This window comes from Bison bison, unplaced genomic scaffold, assembly GCF_000754665.1.
Source record: "Bison bison bison isolate TAMUID 2011002044 unplaced genomic scaffold, Bison_UMD1.0 scf7180017864215, whole genome shotgun sequence".
In the NCBI taxonomy this organism is placed as follows: domain Eukaryota; kingdom Metazoa; phylum Chordata; class Mammalia; order Artiodactyla; family Bovidae; genus Bison; species Bison bison.
Genome location: NW_011494787.1, coordinates 2,435,145 through 2,441,700, shown reverse-complemented (window position 1 = coordinate 2,441,700; position 6,556 = coordinate 2,435,145).

Genomic DNA, 6,556 nt, shown 5'->3' with positions numbered 1-6,556 from the left:
TTCCAAGTCCCACTTTGGGTTCTAGCCCCCAGGGGTCCTGCACCAGGAAGATGACCTCCCAGAATGTCTGACTCTGAAAGCTAATGGGACTTGCTTAAGGGAGAGCTAGAGACTCTTAAGGTGGTTTAGTTGCTAAGTTGTGTCCAACTCTTGTGACCCAATGGACTGTCACCCACCAGGCTCCTCTGTCCATGGGATTTTCCAGGCAAGAATACCAAAGTGGTATTTCCTTCTCCAGGGGATCTTCCCAACCCATGGATCAAACCTGGGTTTCCTGCACTGCAGGCAGATTCTTTACTGACTCGGCTACCAGGGCTCTTAAGAGACATGCAAAATCTCACATACTCTGAGACCCAGTGCAAAGACAATAATTTAAAGGAGCCTGGGTCAGACCCACTTACTGATCTTGGAGAGGCTCCCAGAGAAGCAAGATCCAACAAGGACTCCCCTTGAGAACGTAGTGTTGGCAGCAGTTATTTTTGAGGGCTCATTTTACCATGGTGACATTTGGGCTGGCAAGCACAGTTTTGGAGTCTTTCTCTAGCCTGTTAGCACCAAGGACTTCTCTACTCACCAGGAGATCAGCACCAGTCCTGGGGCCATCCAGGTTGAAAGGCCAGCAGCATAGGAGCTAAGCCCTGCCCAGAAGCGGGCCGAGCAATAGCCCCAGACATCCTTGTCCATGCAGCCAGCCACACCAAGACCTAGCACCACAAGACAGCAGGTTGGCAGCCCCTGCATGAAGCAGGACCTGGCAACAAACCAGGCCAAGGACCAGCTTTACCTACCAGCTGCCCACAGCAATTGGTCCCATCATAACAGAAGGGCCCAGCATCCCACACAGGGTCACTGTAGAGCATATAGCTCCAGTGACCAGAGAAGAGTATGCTGTTAGGTCCCATAAAACATCTCCTGTACAAAGTGACTTCTCCATGATCAGAAAGCATAACAATATACCTAATACATTGAAAATTAGGCAAATTGAAGGAACAGAGGACTATGTCCCAACTTAAGGAACAAGATAAAATGCCAGAAGAACTTGGTGAACTGTAAATAAACAATCTAACAGATAAAGGGTTCAAGGTAATGATCATAAAGATGTTTAATGAACTCAGGAGAAAAATGTATGAACACAATGAGAAGTTAAAGAGCTACAAAACATAAAGAAGAAATAATAGAACTGAAGAATATAATAACTGAAATAAAAATTCACTAGAAGGAATCAACAGTAGAATAGATGAGACAGGGGAATATGTCAGCAAACTGGAAGAGAGAGTAGAAGAAATCACCAAAGCTGAACAGAAAAAAGAATTTTAAAACAGAAGTATAGTATAAGAGATCTCTGGGACCATACTAAGCATAATAACAGTCACATTAGAGGAGTCACAGAAGGAAAAGAGAAAAAAGGTCAGATAATTGAATAAATGATAGCTGAAAATTTACAGCTATCTGGGAAAGAGAACATGCCAGCAAGTACAGAACATCCCAAAAGAGATAAATCCGAGATCCACACCCAAACTCATTGTAATTAAAATGGCAAAAATTAAAGAGAAAAAAAATTTTTTTTTTTCCCTAGGCATCTGAGAGTTTTATTTAAGAAATTTCACAAAGCCCAATTTGGTCTTAAGCTGCCCTCATGGTTAGTATTTCCTTAGCTCTCATTTACATCTTCTCAAAAGAGGTAAGAAAAAATTGGTAATTCTTTGTAGTAAATTCGTGTTAGCTATTTCAAACTTATCACAGCATCATTTATAATAGGAAAATTAGAAATAACCTAAATGCTCAATAGTGGCTGAGTGATAATCTATGTGTCATGGACAGGTATAATATTTAATCATGAAAAGTGTTTATGGTCTAGTGTTGGGGGAAAGTAGAAAGTATATATGCTTGGAATGCAGTTCTTTTATGAAAATGTGTATGTGATGGGGAAGAAATCAAGCAGCAAGGGAAAGGCAACAAGGTATGTACAGGGGAACTCCCATAAAGTTATCAGCTGACTTTTCAGCAGAAACCCTGCAGGCCTATCCCCTTCAACGTCATGGAAAAAAAATTCTGACAAAAACTAACATTCATTTATGAGAAAAACTCTCAACAAAGTTAGTATAGAGGGGACATAACAAATGCCATATATGACAGACCTACAGCCAACATCATACTTAATGCTGAAGAGCTGAAAGCGTTTCACCTAAGACCAAGAACAAGACGATGATGCCCACTCTCACCACTTTTATTCAATCCAGAAATGAAAGGTCTAGCCATAGTGATCAGGAAAGGGAAACAAGCAAAAATAAACAAATAAAAAGCTTTTGCACAGCAAAGGAAACTATCATCAAAACAAAAAGACTGTTTGGGATAGGATATTTGCAAATAATATCTTTGTTAAGACATTAATATCAAAAATATGCAAAGAGCTCATACAATTAACATCAAAATAACAAACAACTAGATTAAAATAGGGCATAAGACCTGAATAGATACTTTGTCAAAACATACAGATGGCCAAGAAACATGAAAAGATGTTCAGCATCATTAGTTATCAGAGAAAAGCAAATCAAAACCACAGTATCACTTCACATCTATCAAAATGATTATCATCAAAAAGACAAGAGGGAAACTCTGGTGGTCCAATGGTTAAGACACAGTGCTTTCACTGCTGGGGACCCAGGTACAATCCCTAGTTGGGGAACTAAGATCCCACAAGCCTAATGGCACAGCCAGAAAAAAAAGAGACAACAAATAAATGTTAGAGAGGATGTAGAATAAAGGGAAACTTTGTGCACTGTTGGTAGGAATGTAAATTGGTGTAGCCACTATGAAAAACACTATGAAGATTTCTCAAAATTTAAAAACAGAGCTACCATACAATCCATCAATTCTATTAATTAGAAAAGATATATGCAACCTTATGTTCCTTGCAGCAATATTTACAATAGCTAATATGAAGCAACCTAAGTGCCCACCGATAGATGAACAGACAAATGTGGTATGTGTACACAATAGAATATTACTCAGCAATAAAAAAAGAATGAGATTTTGCCACTTGAAACAATGTGAATGGACCTAGACATAGCATGCTTAGTAAAATCAGTCAGATAGAGAAAGACAAACACCACAGGATTTCACAGATATGTGGAATCCAAAAAACAAATGAACTAACATGACAAAAAAAAAAACAGACTCATAGATATAGAAAACGAAGAGGTGGTTGCCATAGGTGGGAGGTGTGGAAGGACGTGAGGGCGACTAAGAGGTGCAGGCTTCCAGTTATAAAAAAGCTAAGCCTTGAGCATAAAATATACAACATGGGGAATATAGTCAATAATATTATAATAACTTTCTATGATGATGTCACCACTCAAACTGTGATCATTTCATAACATATAAAAGTTATCAGGGATTTCCCTGGTGGTCCAAGGGCTAAGATTCCCCACTCCCAATGTAGGGGGCCCAGATTCCATCCTTGGTTAGGGAACTAGATCCCCCATGCTGCAACTAAGAGCTCACATGCCACAACAAAGATTAAAGCTCCCACATACACAGCTAAGACCCAGTACAGCCAAGTGAATAATTTAAATATATTCAAAATTAATTAATTAAAATAAAATATCAAATCGCTATTCTGTGCACCTGGAAATAACAGTGTGGTAGGTCAATTACACTTCAATTTAAAATATTAAATAAATATTAAATTTAAAATAATAAATATTAGTTATGAAAAAGCCAATAAATAAATACAAGCCCTTTGACATTCTCCCTGTGAGCCCCACCTGAAACTATGTAATACAGAGTACATCTCTTTTCACTTAAAACTATTTTAAAACTATTTTCCTACTGTAAAAGGGACTTCCCAAATGGCACAGTGGTAAGGAGATACAACAGACCCAGGTGTTCGATCCCTGGGTCAGGAAGATCCCCTAGGAAATAGCAACCCACTCCAGTATTTTTGCCTGGAAAATTCCATCAACAGAGTCTAGGGTGGGCTACAGTCCCTGGGGTTGCAAAGAGTTGGGCATGACTGAGCACAAACACACACACATACACATTGTAAAAGACCAGTTTGAAATTGATGGTAATATGCATTTCCATCCAAGCTTTAAATATTCCCTGTGAATGCAGAGTACCTCATAGATAAAGGTGATGCAGAAGCATTCACACTTAGCTGAACCTGAAGGATCAGGCTTCTCCCCAGCTAGGGTGGATATCAGGTGACTGAGAAGCAGCCTTTGCTCTGTAGGGTTGGCTCTCGGGTTCACAGGCAGGCTCCAAAGAGTGGGAAAGAAGACAGTGGGAGACCCTCAGACAGGAATAGGAAAAGAGTGATTCCAGGCAAGAGTGGGGAAAAGGAAGAGCTGTCAAACCAGACTACAAATTTTCTGATAATGCACACCTGGAATTAATTCCAGTGTCAAAAAACTAGGGCCCAGGGGTGGGGATGCTGATTCAGCTCTGTGGTCCTGCTGGCTAAAGACATCAGACATGATAGTATGGTCATTGTGCATGTGTGCTCAGTCACTTCTGTTGTGTCCAACTCTGCGGCCCTGTAGATGGTAGACACCAGGCTCCTCTGTCCATGGGATTCTCCAGGCAAGAATACTGAAGCATGTTCCCATGCCCTCCTCCAGGGGATCTTCCCAGCCCAGGGATCAAACCCACATCTCCTGTGGCTCCTGCATTGCAGGCAGATTCTTTACCAGTGAGCCACAGTGGAAGCCCAATATGATTACTAATGCTACTGCTGCCAAGTCACTTCAGTCATGTCCGACTCTGTGTGACCCCAGAGATGGCAGCCCACCAGGCTTCCCGGTCCCTGGGATTCTCCAGGCAAGAACACTGGAGTGGGTTGCCATTTCCTTCTCCAATGCATGAAAGTGAAAAGTGAAAGGGAAGTCACTCAGTCCTGTCGGACTCTTCACGACCCCATGGGCTGCAGCCCACCAGGCTCCTCTGTCCATGGGATTTTCCAGGCAAGAGTACTAGGATGTAGCAAATGACCAAAGGATTATTCAACTTTTGGTGGCAATAACTATACATTTGGGCACAACTTCCCTGAAAACAGTACTGATAACTGATGGGATTGATCTGAGGGAAAGTCCAGACAGACCCTGTTCAGTTCCTCTCATTCCAAATGGTGGCCACGATGGTGGACTTTAAGCTTTGGGTGAGTAAACCCAGCCTCAAGAATAGTAATGTGGCTCCCAGTCATCCCTTCAGGAAGAGAAGTTTTCTTTCCTGCTTCAAATAGGCATGTAACTGTTTTGTACCAAAACTCCTTTCTAACACCACACCTGGCTGCCTTCTCCACTCCATACAAAATTGGATATAATGAGCACCTCTTGGTGCTAACACAGAAATATTGTTAATGTCTGTGTAACACATGTTTTGTTTCCATGGCTTTGCATTGTATGTTTCAATGAAGCTGAACAGACTTTCAGACTCACTCACTCTTTCAGACTCACTCACATTTGTATCTGCTCTGATGACATAATTCCTGCTTATGAGGAATAGACCTGCAGTGAGCTCCAGGAGAATTCAAGTCCATGTCTTACCTTCGTCAGGCATTTCCATTTGCCCCATTAGAGATGCCAAAACAAAGACTCCTCTTCAAAAAGCCCAGGCCACTACACATATTACTGGCTGAGACTATCAGTTCTCTAAAATGCTAAACTTTTATATTTAGATCAGCATCTTCATAGGTTTTTCAATATTTGCTTTTAGGGGATTCTTAGAAGATTATTACCTTTATTTAGTCTTGAATCATTAGTAAAAACAAATAGATCCCATTCAGCTCTATGTCCTGGACATAGTTTTCTTGCTTCTAATTAATAGTAACTGGTAGTTGATTTTCTAAAAAAAAAAAAAATAATTAATTTCCTTTGCAACTTAGTAATAGGAAAGAAGAAAAGCTTCCTTAACCTGATAAAATGTATCCACAAAAACTACTCAGACATTATATTTAAAGTTGAAGTATTAAAAAAATAAAAAATAAAGTTGAAGTATTAGGGGTATTTCCTTTAAAATAAAAAACAAGAAAGGATTCTAACCATCACCATTACTAACCATTGCACCCTAACCAGTGCAATAACACAAAGTTATAAAAACAGTTACAAAAATCAGGAAGAAAAAAACTGTCATTATTTGCAGATCATATAATGGATCAACTTAAGAGGAGCCTGGCTAGCTACAGTCCACAGGGTCAGAAATAGTCGGACATGACTGAGCAACTAAAATAACAACAGATCAATATAAGAATCAACTTAAAAATTACTACAGCTAACAAAGGAGGTCAGTGAGCTAGACAGGGACATGACCAACACAGTCAATGAGCATACCTGTTAGCGCTCTGTCCATTCATAATAGAAATATGTATAAATTATGAAATTTTAAAATTATGTATAAATTATACACATATATGTATATATATAGTAACTAGAAAAAAACCTAGCCAAAAAATGTGCAGAACCTATAGGAAGACAGCTATAAAACTTTATGAATTACCCTTCATAAAAAGAGAGATGTACTACATTTCTAAATTGGAAAACTGAATACTAAAAAGATG